The sequence below is a fragment of the Ptiloglossa arizonensis genome, chromosome 1 (genome assembly GCF_051014685.1).
Source record: "Ptiloglossa arizonensis isolate GNS036 chromosome 1, iyPtiAriz1_principal, whole genome shotgun sequence".
In the NCBI taxonomy this organism is placed as follows: domain Eukaryota; kingdom Metazoa; phylum Arthropoda; class Insecta; order Hymenoptera; family Colletidae; genus Ptiloglossa; species Ptiloglossa arizonensis.
In genome coordinates, this window is record NC_135048.1 from 17,928,022 (window position 1) to 17,949,472 (window position 21,451).

The 21,451-nt window shown below is 40.1% G+C and overlaps 1 protein-coding gene across 4 annotated transcripts in view; it reads right to left on the reverse strand.

Moving 5' to 3' along the window:
• The window catches only part of Tinc (transmembrane protein tincar), a 48,760-nt gene extending 39,640 nt beyond the window's left edge, over positions 1-9,120 (reverse strand). For all 4 annotated transcript variants that reach the window (XM_076323707.1, XM_076323690.1, XM_076323700.1 and 1 more), the window contains exon 1: positions 9,053-9,120. The gene's annotated coding sequence lies outside the window, so the exon portion shown is untranslated. The remainder of the gene's footprint in view (positions 1-9,052) is intronic.
• Positions 9,121-21,451: the final 12,331 nt, after the last annotated feature.

Here is a 21,451-nt window from a genome sequence, read left to right on the forward strand (position 1 = left end):
ATTCACAATTCTCCTTCCGACGAATCAAAAACGAAATCAATTCACGGAATAGTTTCCCTCGAAACGGTACATTCTTCCAGCGCTACAGATACATGTACCCCGTTAAAGGACGACACCCTCGGGATCCATCGGTTCCATCGATGATACAACGAATCGTTGCACGCCGATAAAAAGTCTCGTAGTCGTCAAGTTCACTTTAACCGTTCGCGAGAATTTTTAACAGTCGTTCCCTGGGAATTTTCGCCGATCTCGAGAATATTCAACCATTCGTTTCCTCCGATCGCAACGACCATCTCGAGCTGCACGCAATAGCGTACACAGAGAGGTTCACCGAGTTGCATTGGCAACTCGACTCTTCGCACTCGATGCTCCTTTGCTTCTAGAAACTAACGCCTTGAAAAAATTCTTCAAGTCGTAAAATTCATCTGAAATCGAACATTTTTATATACTTTGCATATGTACGTTTATACTCTACGAAAACGTAATATTTAAATTCCAATTTGAATTCAAAACCACGAAGTTTTCCCGGATCGGAAATAGTACACTGAATTAGGCGGTGACTGAGGGTCTCCTCTCGAGCTGCATGCAATGGCGTACATAGAGAGGTTCTCCGAGTTGCATTGGCAACTCGACTCTTCGCACTCGATGCTCCTTTGCTTCTAGAAACTAACGCCTTGAAAAAATTCTTTAAGTCGTAAAATTCATCTGAAATCGAACATTTTTATATACTTTGCATACGTACGTTTATACTCTACGAAAACGTAATATTTAAATTCAAATTTGAATTCAAAACCACGAAGTTTTCCCGGATCGGAAATAGTACACTGAATTAGGCGGTGACCGAGGGTCTCCTCTCGAGCTGCATGCAATGGCGTACATAGAGAGGTTCACCGAGTTGCATTGGCAACTTAACTCTTCGCACTCGATGCTTCTTTGCTACTAGAAACCAACGCCTCGAAAAAAGTCTCGTAGTCGTTTCGTGACATCGAACCGAGGATATTCTTCACCGGTTGCGCTTGGAAAGCGACGCGAAACGAAGGGAGTCGGTTAATCGGGACGATTAAAACGATTCGAGGACATGCGCACGTTTCGAGGAAGCAACCGCGTATGCACAAAGTCGTGGCTGGTGAGGAGGTGGGTGGAGGGGGAGGGTTTGCCTAATCGTTCGAGCATCGATCCGTTCCATTAGACTGGTGCACCATCCGAGCGTCGAGGAAGCGGTTTACCACGACAAAGGAAAAATAATGAAAAAGGATAAAAACGCCGAGCGAGCGGTATTACTTTCCGAGATAAAAGCTACCTAACCTACAAACAACCTCGCAGCGACGGAGTCATTAGCGGGGGATTCTTCGCGTCCCTCTTTCCTTCTCGTTCGGAGCCATAGTCCTTTCTTAATCGGTTGTAAAATCTCGATATTATTCCGTACCGTCTCAGAGTCGACGTCCAACGACTCGAATCGTTCCTTCGATTATTACGGCTAAATTAACTTTTCCTGCTCTTGTTCCTTAATCGCTCCCCTTTGCGCTCGATGCAACGCGGAAACGTTTACCGTCCCTCTCCGGTTGTTATCGATCGAAAATAGTAGGAGACCAGATCTCTGTTTTTCGTACGTGATACCGACGTTCGGTTGTGTTGCGGTTTTTACTTTAAATGAATGTGTATTAGAAATTGTGGAGGTTGATGATACTCAATGGATACACGTGTCTGCAGAAAGATAGTATTTATAAGTGAAATAATTTATGTAGGGAATCTTCTAATGGGAACCGATCTTTCTTTCGTCTGTGATATCATTGTTTGGTTGCGTTACGGTTTTTACTTTAAATAAATGTATATTAGAAACTGTGGAGGTTGATGATACTTAATAGATACACGTGTCTGTATTTATAGATAAAATCATTTATCTAGAGAATCATCTAACAGAAACCGATCTCATTCATTCGAGACACCATTGTTGGGTTATGTTACGGTTTTTACTTTAAGTAAATACATATTAGAAACTCTAGAGGTTGATATTCAATGAATACACGTGCATACAGCGAGAGAATAATAATACATAAAATAATCTATGAAAACGATAACTCGTACAAAAGACCTCGAGTACACTATACTTTGCGATTTACGATTCGTGCGAGACCGAAACGAGAAAATGATCGATCACAGACCTATTCACAATGACTGAAGAAAGAAACAAACATACACTTGAAGTCGTACACTTTAAGAGGTGACTCTATCCAGTACTCAAAATCATGACAGCTGATTCGAAGGGTAAAAATAAATCAAAAAACAAACAAATACGATTTCTTCGTCCTCTGGTTTCCTATTCAAAAAAATCAAGTTCCGTCGAGTTCGTGTGCACTTAAAGTATAACAATAGTCGATTTCTCTATTTCTACTCGCAAACATTGTCAGAGACACCGAATCGATTCGTTAATTTCATTAAAGAATAATTCCCATTCTTTTCCTCCCGATTTATTTTTACCCTGAAAATCACCGCTCTCGTTCTTTCCTTTGCGATCTTCTCTATACGTCCACCAGTCCAATCGTGCACCATTTATATTTTATCTCTCGTTTCTTCTGTCGTACGTTCGATCCTCGCACCGTTACACGTTGTATCACCGTAGTACGCGTCGATCGTTCGATACACCTCGAGAACTCATCGAACGTTGGCAAAATCGCTCCCGGTGGCTCGCATCTCGTCGACGAATCAATTCCACACTGCTCGCGTGCACGTAACGCGTTGTTACGGTGTACGCTGTTTCTCCGCGACATTGACCTTACTGAAATCCAATAACCGTGTTCGCAACGAGCGTCCGCACGGACATCGCGTTGTTTACGGATTAAAACCTGTTGGTTTCGTATTTAGAAGGGATTCTCGAACTGGAGCTTCGAGACATCGAATCGTTCATCGTCCATGTGATAACCCCACGGAACACATAGTCGCACGATCAGCGAGTATACTGTCTCTCTCGTTGTCGAGAATCTTGAACTGAGAGAGAGAGAGAGAGAGAGAGAGAGAGAGAGAGAGAGATTTGCGAAGCGTGTGATACACGTGACAAATGTTCTGGGATTAAACGACGAATTTTTCAGTCACTTTCCAGTGACTGATTTTACCAGTTTGGTAAAATAGAAATCTATCGGAGTAACAATGATGTCGACAGAATCCACAAGCAGTCGAATATACATTATCGTGGATGGTAATTGCACATGATCACTCGGATAATAACAAAGGTGAATGTTTGTTAACAGTGGAGTTACCAAAGGGTCGATTCGACTCGTTTTGAACTTTTCTTTTAAAGTTACTCGATTGTTAATGATGCCTTTATGTACAATATTCATGGACAATTATCGAAATAGACAGCTAATGGTGCTTGTAAATTAATTTGCCTTTTTTCTTGTTTAACTTTTTAAAATTATAATTTTCCAATATTGTTACAATTATCGAAATATATACGCCCTCGAAGAATTTATATACGAAGAGCGTATATATACGTCCTCGAAGAATGACTATTCATATAGTAAGAGCGTATATATACGCTCTGGAAAAGTGGTCGTTGAGGTACGAAGAGCGTATATATACGTCCTCGAAGAATTACCATTCATAGACGAAGAGCGGATATATACGTTCGCACAATGTATACTTTCATTTCATACTTTACATGAAATACTTTGGTTAATCGTGACATGTGATGTTGACACAATGTTAATCACAATGTGATGTTGACTCATTCGTGGTTCCATGCTTTGAACTTTATCGTACCAAACTTGATTATTAATATTGCCTTCGACTTTAAATACTTCAGTAATTTCGTTATATTGTATTAAAAAATATTATACGAGCGTTATAATATAATATACAAAAAAATAAATTACGATTATAAAGTTTCATATTTTATAAAGTAAAACGATATTACCAAATATAATAGATATCATTGTGAAATTTCAAGAGCGAGAAACGACTTCTACTTACTTCGTAGCATTCCGTAGCTTAGTGTCGTCGTTCGGATAGTATTGTCTCATTATATGTCGTTGGTCGGAAGTATTGTCTCGTTATAAGTCGTCGGTCGGGAGTATTGTCTCCTTATAAGTCGTCGTTCGGATAGTATTGTCTCGTAATAAGTCGTCGTTTGGATAGTATTGTCTCGTTATAAGTCGTCGTTCGGATAGTATTGTCTCATTATAAGTCGTCGATCGGGAGTATTGTCTCGTTATAAGTCGTCGATCGGAGTATTATCTCGTTACAAGTCGTCGGTCGGATATTGTCTCGTTACAAGTCGTCGATTAATACAGAATAACATTCACAAACAAAGATACTTTTTCTCGAATTTTTTCTATTTTCTCTCCTATATCAGGTACTTCCAGGAAATGTTTCGCTACCTTCTTATCGTGCGAGAGAATCACTCAAATAATCATTTGTCGTTCGAAATTAAACAAAGCGTGTCAGAGATCAGTTATTGGAACTTCGTCGAAGTCTTACGAAGACTTTTCACGAAACTCGTGCCTTTATTAGACACCTTGGTCGATTATAAATGGGCCAATTCTTAACCAACCGCACCCCAAAGATTTAACCCTTTGAACTCGAGAGGAGATCCTCGGTCACCACACAATCTAGTGTACTTCTTCCAATTCGGGAAAATTTCGTGACTTGAAATTGAAATTGGAAATCACGTATCACACTCTTTTAAGATGTAAACACACGTACGTCAAGTATTGGAACAAAAATGTTCCATTGCGTATTCATTTTTCCGATTGAAAAGATTTCATCGAGGCGCCAGTTTTAGGTAGCAAAAACCCATCGAGTGCAAAGGATTAAAGTGCGAACGATCGCGGGTGTTGCGTGCAACCAAAGACAGACTCGAGTGAGAGAGAGCCTTTTTCTTTTCCTCGGGTCGGAGCTTTAAGAACGAATTTCGACTCTGGCCAGGTAACGCAAGAATTTCTTTGGCCACTCGACGATGAAAAATCACCGTTTCGGTCGCGACAGGAGAGCAAAGTGGAAGAACCGGTGGTAGGAGGAGAAAGCTCGTTTTCAAGTCGGTGGCTCGAGTAGACGGATTTTTCTTTTCGCGAATATGAAAGGCTTAAAAAGTCGCGGCGCGTTTGAAAGGTTCTTAAGAAAAGCCCTTTCGTCCTGTCGGCGGACCAGCTGTACAATCGCCAACGAAAGCACGGGAAAAGGGTCGCGTTCGGGCCGAGCTAATTGTTGATATCACGGTAACCGACCATGTTAGAGGTCCACGGCTAGGATTAACTCCGGGAGAAGGATCCCTCGAGCAACTACGAGCAACTAAGATTCTAACCACCACGGTCTAATTAATTCTCTAAACTCCCTGGTAACGATCGATCGCTCTCGAGTTCGCGGTTTACCATCGATCTCGATCGATCGACTCGTAACAGAGTTAACCGAAGGTCTTGAGGAGGGAGATCGAAACAGTATCGACGATACGGTTCCATGAATGATGAATCGTACGGTTACGAAAATTTCTATTTCTACGGTTTGCGTTGTATAATTGTAACAACAGTGTCAAAGGATGAGGTTCACTGAAAGTTCAACGGAATCGTTCGAAGGATTTCAGCGACGATTTTACCAAGCTCGTAAGAAAATTTGACTTAGGGCGTTTTTCGAATCGGAGATTGTAAAAAAGAATTATAAAATACAAGGACGATTCGATCATTTCGACGATTAACGAAATTAAACGAGAAAGATTCTACAATTCTAGGATACTACGAATATTGAATTCGATGTTAATTGTTTTCGCTAATTTGAAATGAAGTCCTGTAATAGTTCTCGTTCGGTATAGTTAGTAAATAAATATTTAAAATTCGTATGTAATTTTCTTTTCTTTTTTTTTGCCAGTTATAGATGAATTCGTGGAGATCGACTTAATTTGTGAAATAAATTTGAAAAGTTCGTGCGTCATTTTTTATTATTACTAGTTAGAGACAACTTCCTGGAACTTTTCAATCGACTTGGTTCTTCTTAAAAAAAAAAAAATCTTAAATTCGTATATCATTTTTGTGTTATTACCAGTCTACAAATACAATCATGGAAAACTCTCCGATCAACTTTATTAGTGAAAATGTCTAACAAATTCGTACGTCATTTTTTTATTACCAGTTACGTACAACTTCCCGGAACTTCTCAATCGACTTGATTCGTCTCAAAAAAAAAGAAAAAAATCTTAAATTCGTACGTCATTTTTTTCTTATTTCCAACCTACAAATACAATCGTGGAGAATAACTCGATCGACTCAGTTCGTAAAAAATTCTCAAAAATTCGTACGTCACCTCCTTTATCGTTACTGACAACATCCTGGAACTTCTCGATCGACTTGATTCGTCTTAAAAAAAAAAATCTTAAATTCCTACGTCATTTTTTTCTTATTTCCAACCTACAAATGCAATCGTGGAGAACAACTCGATCGACTCAGTTCGTAAAAAATTCTCCAAAATTCATCTAAAAAGTTCTAAAAAATTCTCCAAAACATCTTGTAACTTCTCGATCGACTTGATTCGTCTTAAAAAAAATCTTCAATTCGTACACGTTATTTTTCCCTCTAATTACAAACAAACTTTCCGCTACTCCTCCGTTCGTACAGTTCCATACAGAGAGTATCGTACCAACCCAGTATTTCGAGGGAACGAGCACCGGACCAGGTTATAAATAACGGTTAGATATTACCGACGAGTTGGGTAACCGTACATGGCACTACGTTTTTTGAATAATTTATCGCTCCGTCCCGAGTAAAAAGGCAGCGACTCCTCTCTACGAGGAAAAATCCCCTCGAATGAGAAAAATCGAAGCCGCATTATGGGCCGATGGACCGTCCCCGGCGTGCCTAAGGAAAACTCGTGGAGACGAATGGCCGGTTGCGAGTGTAATGGAAAATCGAACGGACGTCCCGTTCCATCCAGTGTTACCAGGAACCATCTGGTTCGCGTGGAAGGATCCCTGGCCGCGTCCTCCTCGAGGGAAAACGAACTACGGGAGGGTTGGCCGAATAAAACGGATTCTGATGAAATTACAAGTTCGTCTTGGCTATTTCAGCTCCGTCGGTCGAAATCTCCCGCGACTCGTCGAGAACAAAGCATCCTGAACCTCCACCTCGAACCTTTTCTCGACCACCGTCAAAATACACGGCCGACCGCTTCTTTCGAACGATCGATCGATTCGAACGACGAGTTCGAAGAGTCGTGGTCGATGAAAGAACTGCTCGCGAAAAGAAGAGAAAACAGTGTTTTTTGGGGGGAGATGTATGTCTGGTCGTTAAGTGAGAAAATACGTAATTCGTGAATATAATTCGATATAATGCAACGTGTAGTTTTTGCTCCGTTCGAGAACCGTTCCGCTCCACTTTCGCGTGGATGGCAACGCGGAGAGTCGTTAAATCCGGTCGCGCCGTGAACACGGTATTTAAGAAGGGAACGAGGATGGAAAACGATGAAAGAAAAGCGAAACGTGACTGGTAACCTTCGTTACCGGTGCCACTGTTCGACCCGTGTTCGTACGGATCGACAACCAGCAAGAAACGAAGACGTTCTTTCGTCTGGATAATACGATGGTTCTCGTTGTTGCGCGCGATCGAGTTCCGGATGGAGTTTCCTCTTGTTACGGTGACACCGCGAGTTTTGTTTCTCGATATGATGGGTTTCGAGGAGGTTACGCGAGTTTTTGGAGAAATTTTCATCGAGTTCTTGTATTTTGACGAGGATTAAACGAGTTTGCGAATACAGTGAATAAGAAGAGCGAGGGAGATTGAAACATTGACGATACGGTTCAATATTCAATTTCTACTGTTTGGGTTGTATATTCGTAACAACGGTGTCAAAGGATCGGTGAGGTTCTCCCGATTGAAACGAGTCCAAACACGGCCTAAATCGGAGATATTTCTATTATTTTTGTTACTCGTAATATTTAAATTTTTTGGGAACAAAGTTCGTTCGATTTGCGCCGTGTTTGGACTCGTTTCGATCGGGAGAATCTTATCCGTCCATCGACAATGTTGTTGTAAAAATAGAGTGAAAAATAAAAATTTTTATTTTTCCAATCGAAATGCTCGTTCCTTTAAAACGCTCGAGATCGATTATCCATACTTCGAATTAGAAACGAAACTGTATTAAATGAAAATTAAAAGTATTGGAAACTTTGTATTATACAAACGGTACGAAAAATTAATGTTAAAAACAGTTATGTTAAAACGGTTTATGTTAAAAACGGTACGAAAAATTGATGTTAAAAACGGTTTATGTTAAAACGGTTATGTCAAAAATGGTTATGTTAAAACGGTTATGTTAAAACGGTTATGTTAAAACAATTTATGTTAAAAACAGTTATGTTAAAACGGTTTACGTTAAAATCGGTACGAAAAGTTAATTTTCCGAAGAGATCGTTCGATCAAGAGTACTGTGCATTGCTGGAAAGACGACGAGTGGAACGAACACGGTTACGATTGGTCGTAGTGGATTAGCCACGCCTCTACGCACCCCTGATCTTACTCGCGGTGTATTATCGGTCGAAATGATTCTCGTCCACTATCAATCGCATGGTTCGACAAGGAGGGGGAATGGGACGCGCCAAGACGAAGCGAGACAGTGCGAAGTAGGCGGTAGTGGGGGAAAAGTGAAAGGTGTGGGCGGAGTCAGCGAGGTTCCCTCTCGCCCCTGCATCGTCTCGCTAGTCGTATCTCCGACAGCGCCCAGTACACACACAGTGCGTGCATCGTTCGATGGCACAACGATAGAAACACAAATCTAATTATAAATGAACTATTTCAAGTTATTCATAGCAATATACTAACTCTAATTCGTTCACTTTCTTCGTGCTAAGCACTGTTAAATTTTTTCTCTCTTTGAGCTACACTCCAGGAGCAGATATAACTCCGTCTTTCTTCATACCAGAGAAGAAAGTGAACGAGTCAACGATGGGAACCGAGTGACGTACCGAGTTCAACGCGACAAGACCAGAGACGTAAACACTCCTGTCGAATTCCACGGTTGTTTCTCTCTACCGACTGGTCTCGTCGGACCGTGTATATAGCTACGTATGTATACTCACTGATAGTCGGTCACCCTCCTCCTCCACCGCCAGCGTCGTTCAAGCAAGCGTCTGACGATGTCAAGATCTGGAATGGAAAGCAAAGTTTTTATGGGGTTCGAGGGGGAGAATTTCGTAGGTATTCCGACCGCTTAAACCGGTGCCGGTTCGTCCCTCGTGTCTCGTCTCAAAGGGCATAATTTCGCGACGGTCCTCGCCAGAATCAACTCGCTCGCCCGAAGTCCCGTCGGAATTTCACCGAGAGCTTGTCAACGCTGGAACGTTACCTTCGAATCGAGTCTTTTTGTTTCCCGAGTTTCACCTACGTGACGATTTGCGGCTCTCCGAGCCCTGGAACAGGCGTTACGCGTTCGAACGTACCACCTACCATCTTTATCGCGCTCTCGTTCGTTTCCCGTTTCGTTTTTCCATTCGCGAGCGCGACCACGGTTCTCCACCATGGAACGAGACACGAGAGAGGAACTCTTTGTTCCTTCTACGATATTTTCGTACGATACTTGACGCGACGTGTAACCTTCTCTCGAAAAGGACGCCAAGTGTCTTCCGTTCTTCGCGACGACGTAGGTACTGATAACACCGTCGTACGTCTCTTGAAATTTCTCGAATGAAATTTTCACGTAATTTGCTTCTTAGAAAAATATTTCATTGGATCTTTTTCTATCTGCTATTGTCCGTATCTAGTGTGCGAAATTGGCCCTCGAAGCTCGAGGAGAAAAATACATTTATCTCGATGTTTCGAAAATTATTCGACAATTTTGTAAACGACTTAGAAGAAAGTTGTTTGAACAAAAATTGTGTACTTTTGAATAATGAATTCGAGTCTCCTAACAGTTTTGCGAATCATCGATTCGTTCAAACGATATGTTAACAAATCTTTTTATTTCATCCCCTAGGTATGGATAATAGTAGATGAAAACAAAAAATGTGCGTCGATTATTTTTCGAAGAATTGTATTGTATGTAAGTTTCGTTAAAATCGGTTTATTTCCCTTTGCAACAGGGCTTTCCGCTTGTAGATTCCGTGTACCGGGTGGCTCGAAACAAAGAAAAAAAGGTTCTAAGATTTCGATGGCTTATAGTGCTCGTCGAGAGGAACGAAAACTGTCTAATCGACGCACGCGAGTTCCAAAACGATCCTCTCGACGTAAAATTAACTTTCGTTGTACGTTTCCTCTCTCTCTACTTTTATTTGTGTGTTACAATGTGCAAATAAGGGCCCGTTCAAAAATAAACAATTATAATACTAATGTATTGTAAATATCTCTTCTCGTTTGTCTTTCGAAGATTTTTCTTTTTCTTTTTATTTGCGTATTATAAAGTACATGACCGCTCCTCTTATTTATGCATTACAATGTGCAAAGAAGGGCCCGTTGAAGAATAAACAATTATAGTACTAATGTAGTGTAAATATCTCTTCTCGTTTGTCTTTCGAAGATTTTTCTTTTTCTTTTTATTTGCGTATTATAAAGTACATGACCGCTTCTTTTATTTGTGTATTACTATGTACAAAGAAGGTTATCTCCTCTGAAAAAATAAACAATTATAATACTAATGTTTTGTAAATATCTTTTCTCGTTTGTCTTTCGAAGATTTTTCTTTTTCTTTTTATTTGCGTATTATAAAGTACATGACCACTCCTCTTATTTATGTATTACAATGTACAAAGAAGGTTATCACCCCTGCAAAAATAAACAATTATAATACTAATGCTTTGCAAATGTCTCTTCTCGTTTGTCTTTCAAAGATTTTTCTTTTTTCTCTCTCTTTTATACTTTTTATTTGCGTATTATAAAGTACATTGTCGCTCCTTTTATTTGTGTATTACAATGTGCAAAGAACGTTATCACCCCTGCAAAAATAAACAATTATAATACTAATGTATTGTAAATATCTCTTCTAGTTTGTCTTTCAAAGATTCTCCTTTTTTTCTCTCTCTTTTATACTTTTATTTGCGTATTATAAAGTACATGACCACTCCTCTTATTTATGTATTACAATGTGTAAAGAAGGGCCCGTTGAAGAATAAACAATTACAATACTAATGTATTGTAAATATCTCTTCTCGTTTGTCCTTCGAAGATTTTTCTTTCTCTCTCTCTCTCTCCTTCATATTTTTTATTTGCGAATTATAATGTACATGCCCGTTCGAGAACAAACAATAAAAATAAGCTCACGAAGCCTCTTCGAGACGTTTTTTACAACCACTCTGAATGCAATACGGGCACGTAAAATACGCTCGAGCAGAACAACGTGTACCGTTCGTCTTCAATTTCGTCCGCGCGCAATTACGCGGTTTTTGCGAAACGACCGCGAGGAATCGACGAAGATCTACGGTATCGACACGCTCCACGTGTTTCGAGTCATCCATCGTGCGCGTTACGAGCGTTCGTCGACGATTATTGTCCCCGGTTCGAGTCGGGTTTCGAATCGGATCGTGACCCGGTATGACGTTAATTTATCGATCCTGCCGCGTCTCGCGGTGCAAATACCGGAGAACATTAATTAACCGCCGAAGCCGCTACATCGATCGACCAAAGTTCCTTCCCGTCTAGGTCGAACTTTGCGCCGTATCTCGAACGCTCGTAACCGGAAACGTGTACACTAGGAGAGCACGAGTCGCAGGCGTGCAACCGTGATGCAAGCTGGACCTTCTTATCGATGATTGCTTTCCCTTGAGAATGGAAAACGTGGAGTTTTAACTTAAAGACCACACCCGATACATCGCGTTACGAAACTTTCGTCGTGCTTGTTTTTTTTTATCGTTGAGAGTGCATTTCAACCCGATGCACTTTGGTGCAGTATACGAAATGAATATGTACGAAGTCGCGTGTACAATGGATAACGATACTTTATTGTGTATTGTTTATTACTTGTATATTTTTCACGGCGAGTGTTATTTGTTACCATTTTTCTAATTTGTCTTTTATTAAAAATTTCCATGAGAATGAATCGATTAATCTATTAATTTATAGGTTTGTATTGTACGTGGATCTTTCGTCTTTCGGTGGAATAATATAACAAGGGACGTTGTTTAAGTGTATATTGTCGGTTTGAATGAAATTTTTGTGAAATGTTATTTTTAGAAAAATATTTTGACACATATTTTTTTCTATTTACTATAATAGTATAATTCCAAATCTAGTGTGGAAAATTAGTCTTCAAAGCTGGAGGAGAAAAACACATTTCCCTCGATATTTCGAAAATGATTCGACGATTTTGAAAATGATCTAGAAGAAAGTTGTTTAAACGAAAATTGCATACTCTCGAAAAATGAATTTGAGCTTTGTAACAGTTTTGCGAAATATCGATTCGTTTAAACAATGTGTTAACAAATCTTTTTATTTCACACTATAGATATGGATAATTTTTCGAAGAATTATATTGTATGTAAATTTCGTTAAAATCAATAATTTACACTTAAGTAAATTACCCTTGTAAGTAACGATCAATGCAAGCTGTGAAATGGATCGTAAGTGATATGTATTTTTATATAGATTCAAAAACTAATTTCAAACAACAATTATATATAGGAAAAAGTTCTATAATCCGAATCAAATTTTTGATAATATATTTTAGAAGCGTTCAAATTGTCAAGAAGATCCACTGTTGAACAATTGTTTCATTATTACACTTGAAATCCAATTCCAAGCAACAATTATATACAGAAAAAACTTGCTCCAAACAAGATTCTAGATAACATATTTCAAAAGCACTCAAATTATCAAGAAGATCCACTGTCGAACAATTGTTTCATCATTACACTTGAAATCCAATTCCAAGCAACAATTACATACAGAAAAAAGTTGCTCCAAACAAGATTCTAGATAACATATTTCAAAAGCACTCAAATTATCAAAAAAGTCCACTTTTGACCAATTGCTTCGTAACTAATTCATTGACCGATTTTCCTAGAAACGAAACCAAGTTTCAAGATAAATATCCAATTTTATCGAAATTAATTCAGCTATTTAAACGCAATCGTTGATAACGTAACACAGGTGTACGAATCGAACGCTGCAACGTTTTTAATTCGTACGAGGCGTGCTGGTTGGAATCGGGGCGAGAATTTGGGGATGGGATACGTTTCTCTCTTAATTAGTTCCCTTAATTAGTCGAGTAGCGATCCGAGGAGGTGGTTTATCTCGAAGCGAGCACTTACTCGCTCGCAGGGACGTTACCCCGTGGCATCGTGCTACCGCTCGTTACTTCTACTTCCGGAACGCCTACGCCCGACATTCCAATGGCTATTTACGCGAACCGAGGAAAGCCAGAACACATTATTAACTGTATATACGTGTATACCTATATCCCGAACTCCCTGGGCAACGATCTTAACGCGCTCTCGACGATTTGCGCTTTCCTCTCCCTCCTTCGCGGCTCCGGAGGGCCGGCAGTGCGGTCGAAATTGATTTAAACGTAAACCTCGGGAACCGAGCTCTCCCTCCCTCGATAAATAATCGCGGCTCTCCCGAACCGGATCGAAAACCTCGTTCCCGTAACCGGAAGAAATATTCTACACGTGGAATCGCGATCGAGAGGAACGAATGCAAGTGGCTTCTCTCGTTTCGGTGCGTATGTTGTTTCTTTCACCCTGTAAAGTATAAACAGTAGTTCACTACTGCTCGAAAGTGGGGTAGGTGTATTATGATTGTGAAGTAATTTTTAATCTTTACTGGGAACGCGAATGTTCTGTTATTTTTTGTTTGTGTATATAGATATGACGAATTATATCTATGTACGAAGGTAAAGTATAATGGTTGAAGTATCTTCTATGGAAATGTTATTATATGTCATTAAATGTTGCATTCGTTGAAATAATTATTTTCTTTCCTTGGTTGATATTTTATTGATCGTGTATTGACTAAAAATTTGACTACGAGAAATCTCACGTTCACGAGTATACAGAACCGGTTAAAAGTGTGGGTTCACCAACTGCATTTGTATACCGCGTTCAAATCTGTACTACGAAGTTGAATATTTCACCAGATCTTAATCCTTACGATTAAGTGAATATTCATAGCTTCCCCCGTGAAAATAAACCGTTTCGATAACCAATATCCTTCATATTATCACACGTGTACGACGTAAATATTCACTTCGTTGTTCACTATTCGTCGTTCGGATAGTATTGTCTCGTTATAAGTCGTCGTTCGGATAGTATTGTCTCGTTATAAGTCGTCGTTCGGATAGTGTTGTCTCGTTATAAGTCGTCGTTCGGATAGTGTTGTCTCGTTATAAGTCGTCGGTCGGATAGTATTGTCTCGTTATAAGTCGTCGTTCGGATAGTATTGTCTCGTTATAAGTCGTTTATCGAAAGTATTGTCTCTTTATAAGTCGTCGGTCGGGAAGTGACCATTCATATACGAAGAACGTATTATATACGCTCTGGAAAAGTGGTCGTTGAAGTACGAAGAACGTACATATACGTCCTCGAAGAATGACCATTCTATACGAAGATCGTATATATACGTTCACACAATATATACTTTTATTTCATACTTTACATGAAATACTTTTGTTAATCGTGTATCTGGCATAAAAAATGCCTCGAATGAGACATCAAAAAAAAAATCAGTTCGAAAATGTATCGTCTGTAGTAAACATGGAAAAAGACGCGAGTCGAGGTACTATTGTTCACAATGCGAGTAGACAACTCGGAGGGATCAGTTTGGCGCAAGAAGTGTCCAAGAGGAGCAGAGTGAAATCTAGCTCCGCTTTGATATCGTTTGGAACGAACCCTTTCGAACGAAAATCATTCAATACCATTTAGTGGATTTTTACCACATATACTTGCACTCTTGTCGTCGAATAAGCCACGCGATCGCATTTTCTAAATTCTCGTCTGGTAATGCGTGTAGACAACTCGGAAAGATCAGTTTGGCGCAAGAGGTGTCCCAAGAGGCACCAGTTAATACGTTTCTAATTGCCGCTTTGTGTCAACCCGTGTCTCGAGGAACTCGATCGAGACTCGATCGAGACTGGATCGCGAGGATGGGACGACCTCGTCTTATCGCGAACTTCGTTTCCTGATCGTAGCGTGTTTTTCCCTCGACGAAGAAACCACCGACAACGATAGGAGATTCACGGAGAACGGACGAAACGACGAAATCGATTTTCCTCGAGCGAGTACGCGACGACGAGGACGTGGACGAGGACGACGATGCCGTCGTCATTAGCTTGGCGATTGCCGTTTCGTGCTCGCGTCAATCAGACCCCCTGCTTCCAGGCCATTGTCGGTTCTCTCGGTCGCGAGATTCGATCAACGCGATGACGCCTTTGCCAAACGTACTGTACACTGCTCGTAAGTCGGGATCTGGATTTATGCGGGTTTAATTGGTCGTAGCGAAATAAGCCCACTCTGCTCGAACACAGCGGTGCGCGCACAACACTTAGGGGCATAGTTGGTTAAGAAATGCCCCACCTTTTTAGCACCCTGATATGCACGCTTCATTTTTTGGGACATGGTAGATTAAGACGTATTCCATAGTTTTAATAGTGCCTGATATGCACGATTAACTCTTCTGGGCATATTTGGTTAAGAAATGCCCCACCTTTTTAGCACCCTCATACGCACGCTTCATTCTTCGGGACATAGTAGCTTAAGACGTATTCCATAGTTTTAATAGTGCCTGATATGCACGATTAACTCTTCGGGGCATAGTTGGCTAAGACATATTCCATAGTTTTAATACTCTGATATGCACGCTTAACTCTAAGGGGCATAGCGGATTAAGAAATGTCCCACCTATTTAATATCCTGATATGCACGCCTAACTCTTCGGGGTATAGTGGATCAAGAAATGTCCCACCGATTTAATACCCTGATATGCACGCCTAACTTCTCGGGGTATAGTAGGTTAAGATACACCTCACCTTTTTAATACCCTGATATACACGCTTAACTCTTCGGGGCATAGTGGTTAAGACATATTCCATAGTTTTAATAGTGTCTGATATGTAAGCTTAACTCTTCGGGGCATAGTAGATTAAGACGTATCCCACCTATTTAATATCCTGATATGCACGGTGGGATGTTTTTCAACCCACCATGAAACATTCAAATAACTCTATACAAGTTGTACGGTGAGACTGTTAATATTCCATTTCATAATTAAATATCTAATTAATCTGTTCTTAGTTTTAGGTATTTTCTAACTTTTCACACGTTCAACAACTGTACCTCAAAGTGTGTGTGTGTTTGGGGGGAGAGAGAGAGAGAGAGAATTAAATGTTGAAACGAAAGTGATTTTCTACATTTATTTGTTTCTTTCTTTTTTTCCCCCGGCCCGTTAGAATGTAACGATTTTTTGGAAAACAATGAATGTTATTCTCCATGAATTTTTCCATTTCCGGCGTGCTGTCTAGCCTCGCGGAATTATTCGAGACTCGAGTAACGCGTTGAAACGAAAGTGATGTTTGACTATTTTTCACTCGCGTAAAACCTCGATGAAATTATTCGTCATTCTCCACGTACTGTTCTTCGGCATTCTGCGATATGAATTTCTTTTTTTTTTAATTAGAATCTAAAGATTTTTTGCAAAGCGATAAATATTGTTCTTTGCGGTTCTTTCCATCGTCACGGTGGATTTCGAGCCACGTTCTCGCCTCGTTTATTAAATTATCCCGACCATGCTCTCGTTAGACAGACCGTACATAGATGTACGGACGTCTGGAGGAGAACTCAACCGACAAAACACCGATCGCGATTCCTTTATTCCCGATTACAATTTATCATCCATTTTATTGCATTCCAAGGAGGAGAAGCTCCATTACCGAAGTAAGCGCGCCTCCTGTGCTCCGTCTAAAAGACATTTCTCTCTCTCGAGAAAGAGAGAGGTGGAGAGTTTCCGGTGATTTGTCTTCCGAGTCAATTTTTCTTCGTGCGTCTTCGTTAACGGAAAACGCGAGCGACGTTCAGTGGCATTTGTCGATTCGTCGGAACAAACAAGACGAGAAAGCAACAGCTGAAGCAGAAGAAGCAGAAGTAGAGGTAGAAGTAGAAGAAGAAGAAAAAGTGGAAGAGAAGAAAGAAAAATGGCTGCGCCTTCGAGTACGCCCGGATGCAATCGATCTATGAAAACATCGAAACGGTACGCTATATAAATAAGGAAAAAAGGGTAGAATATCATTTTTTGATTTGGTACTCTCGAGAAACATCGCTTAAATGTAATTGTCAATTTTAACGAAAGTTATGTATTGTATATGTTCTTAGAGATCGATACAAATTTTCGTCGTTACGATCACTGGACGAGACAGTTGTGGATTGTGTAAAAGTGTGAAAGTGTAAAAGTGTGAAAGTGTAAAAGTGTAAAAGTGTAAAAGTGTAAAAGTGTAAAAGTGTAAAAGTGTAAAAGTGTAAAAGTGTAAAAGTGTAAAAGTGTAAAAGTGTAAAAGTGTAAAAGTGTAAAAGTGTAAAAGTGTAAAAGTGTAAGTGTAAAATTGTAAAATTGTAAAAGTGCAAAAGTGTAAAAATATAAAAAGTGTAGAATACAATTTTTTGAATTACAACTTGCAAGAAACATCGGTTAAATGTAAATTTTAACAAAAGTTACATCTAATATAGTTCTTAGAGTTCGCGATACAAGCTCGTCGTTCGATCATTAGACGAGATAGTCGTGGACTGTGTAAAAAAAGTGTAAAAGTGTAAAAAGTGTAGAATATAATTTTTGGAATTTCAACTTGCAATAAACATCGGTTAAATGTAAATTTTAACAAAAGTTACAACTAATATAGTTCTTAGAATTCGATATAAATTCTCGTCGTTACGATCATTGAATGAGACAATTGTGAATTGTGCAAAACAAATTATAAAAAATGTAGAATATAATTTTTTGAATTTCAACTTGCAAGAAACATCGGTTAAATGTCAATTTTAACAAAAGTTACATCTAATATAGTTCTTAGAGTTCGATATAAATTCTCGTTGTTATGATCATTGTACGAGCCAATCATGAATTGTGTAAAAAAAAAATGTAAAAGTGTAAAAAGTGTAGAATCTAATTTTTAGAATTACAACTTGCAATAAACATCGGTTAAATGTTAATTTTAACAAAAGTTACATATAATATAGTTCTTTGAGTTAAATACAAACTCTCGTCATTACGATCATTGGACCAGACAGTCGTGGACTCGTCACACAAATAGAAAAAAAGACAATGCATCATTGTGTTGTTGTTGTTGTTGTTGTTATATATGACGATGGATACGCGATCGATCTCGAAACCCGTTGTCTTCGATTACCGACGGAATTACGCGCCGCGTACATACTTAAGCACCGCGTAATACCGTGCTTGGAAGACCATCGAGCCGTGTAATCGGTAATATACGTGTATTCTTGGTAAATTATAATCTGTGGAAATTGTCCGCGTTTATCTTAATCCGCTTCCCGATTGTTCCCGATGGTATTCGAGGTTGTTGCGCTTCGTTGGCGAACGCAACGTCCCGCGTATTACGTGCCACGGGGTTCGCGTTTTATCGAAAATTTTTCATTAAAAAAAAAAAAAAATATTATTCAACAAAACGGGAAGATTAACGCGTAACGGGTACTCGCGTATACGGTGAAACGATAACCGTACACAGAGCGAATAATATGGTATAAAAGCGGACAAGTAAGCGAAAAATAAAAATTTCATTTGTTTTTTCAGTTTTTGAAAAAATTTAATTTACAAATCTACATGGGCGTGGCCGCTACTATCGTCGTATATTTTTACAACTGTTCGTTTCAAAGATTCCCGTTCCGCGTCTGATTTCATTATGCCAAGTTACAATAGTTTATTGTACCAACTTTTGTCGAAAGGATCGAAAATAATGTACTCATTTTCCATAGAATATTTCACTAAGTGTAAACAATCCACGCGCTCGATATCATTGCTCTCCGAAGAGTTCTTCCGTTCGCAAAAGGACTACGGATTAAAAAAAAAAAAAAAAAAAAAAAATCAACCACGAGACATCGATCGTTGGCCGATCGACGACAACGACGACGAAGTTCATTAGCGAGGTAGATCGTATCCCCGACGACGAGGATATCCCGGTGGCATCGATCGACCTTTACGAAATTCGATATCTCGTTCGGACAGGGAGCTGGCCGCTGGATGGATCCTCGACCTGCATTCGCTCGTCGAGGACAATACAGAGGCCCCTTTTGTTTGTCGGTCAACACCGGAGGCATCGATAGCAGCGCGACGAGTGGTTGGCAGGCTGCCAGCCTCTAGAGCGCCTGTACGCAGAGGCGCTCGTTCGCTCGCTCGCGCTGCGCTTCGAATCGGACATCGACACCTCAATTATCGAGGACCGGGTCGCGACACGCGGGAACCCCCACTCCGCTCCGTTCCGCGTTACCGAGTCACCCCTTCGAGGAATCGAAAGGAGTGGGGGAAGAGAGTCGCGGGAACCCCCACTCCGGTCCGTTTCGCGTTACCGAGTCACCCCTTCGAGGAATCGAAAGGAGTGGGGGAAGAGAGTCGCGGTACCCGCGGTGCTCTCGTAGAAAAATCCCACCGGATTGGCGGGTTGCCAGGCAGGCGAGCGAGCGAGCGAGCGAACGAGCGAACGGACGGACGAGCGAACGGACGAACGAGCGCTTGCCCTCCGTGGATTGCTTTTCCACCCGAGTCAGCGATTCCGAGTCGCTTTCTATGAAAAGTGGCCGAAGAATGGCCAAAGCTAGACAAAGAAACGTACCCGCGGCAGCCAGCGGCGACCGTGCCGCGAAATTTAACTTCGCGAACCGACGATACCGCGAGCGCCACGGGTTTCGGTCGTTTCGATATCATTTTTCACCGGGCGGAAGTCGGTCGCGCCGCTACGTTTCGAAAACTTGGAACAAAATGCCGCGCGAAACGGAAACGCGAAGCTACGAACAATGCGCGAACCCGAGATCGGGAGGATTTTTTTTTCTTTTTTTTTTTCTATGATGATCGTGAACGTGTATTTCTATTTGTGGAGATCGTACAGCGTGTGGAATCTTTGAAATTGAAAGGGAAAAGGGGGATTAATTCAAAAGTGTAATTAATAGTGTAGTTTGGTGATCGAGGTTGAATGGCCGTAAGTCGTTATTAATCGAGTTATTTGGAAAGATGTTCCAAATAGGTCAAATTGACCGGTTTCAGTGTAGATCGATTTACGAGTGTAATAAATAACTCTCTATTTCGGTAATAGTGAAAAAGAAACTTTTGATAATGAATCAATTTTAAAAAGTACTTCGAAACGGGTGAAATTAACCGCTTTGGAAATTCTAACTGGAAATTGAGCGGATTTGGTTGTTTTGGCGTTAAGTGAACGTCAACGTTTCCAGAAACGATTTCCAACGTGATCGGGGGACAGTTTGCTCGTTGCAAAGAATCCGGGCCATTTTCCAATGCGATGCTCCGTGAAAAACAAACGTGCTCGATCGACGAAAAACGAAATCGAGACTTCGATTCCTGATATCGATGTTTGCGCAGGAAACATTCGCTCGTCTCGACGGGTTCGACTCGAGGTCGTTTCGTAGCCAGGAACAGAAACGGATCGACATCGGGTCGGGAACACCGATTAGCGAGAGGAACAAGCACCGGCCGACGACCCGACACGACCCGACACGACCCGACTAACTGGGTCAAGATACACACCAAACAGAATGCAACGCGTTGCAATTCGCGTCAAAGGTGATCCTCGCATTCCTGAGCACCAAGGTGCATTCATTTTTTTCTCTTTTGCATAACATCGGATACCTTTTCTATGCAGAGAATACTGTAGACTGCTTTATATGGGCAATTTTTATTTTTTTTAATGCATTTACTGCTACGATAGTTTTCCATGTACAAAAATGTTCTTGATATTTGTTCATTGTACTTGTACTCTAGTGTTAAAAGTGGAAATGTTTATTAGTTTAATATATGGGCAATTTTTATTCCTTAATATGTGGACTGTCATGATAATATTCTATATTCAAAATTGCACTCGACATTTGTTCATATCGTGTACTCTAGCGTCAAAAGTGGAAATGTTCAATAATTTAATATATGGGCAATTTTTATTCCTTAATATGTTAACTGCTACGATAGTTTTCCATATTCAAAATTGCCCTCGACATTTGTTCATAGTACTTGTACTCTAGCGTAAAAAGTGGAAATGTTCAATAGTTTAATATATGGGCAATTTTTATTTCTTAGTACGTTGACTGCCACGATAATTTTCCATATTTAAAATTGCCTTCGACATTTGTTTATATCTTGTACTCTAGCGTCAAAAGTGGAGATGTTCATTAGTTTAATATATGGGCAATTTTTATTCCTTAATATGTTGACTATCAAGATAATTTTCCATATTCAAAATTGCCCTTGATATTTGTTCATAGTACTTGTACTCTAGTGTTAAAAGTGGAAATGTTCATTAGTTTAATGTATGGACAATTTTTATTCCT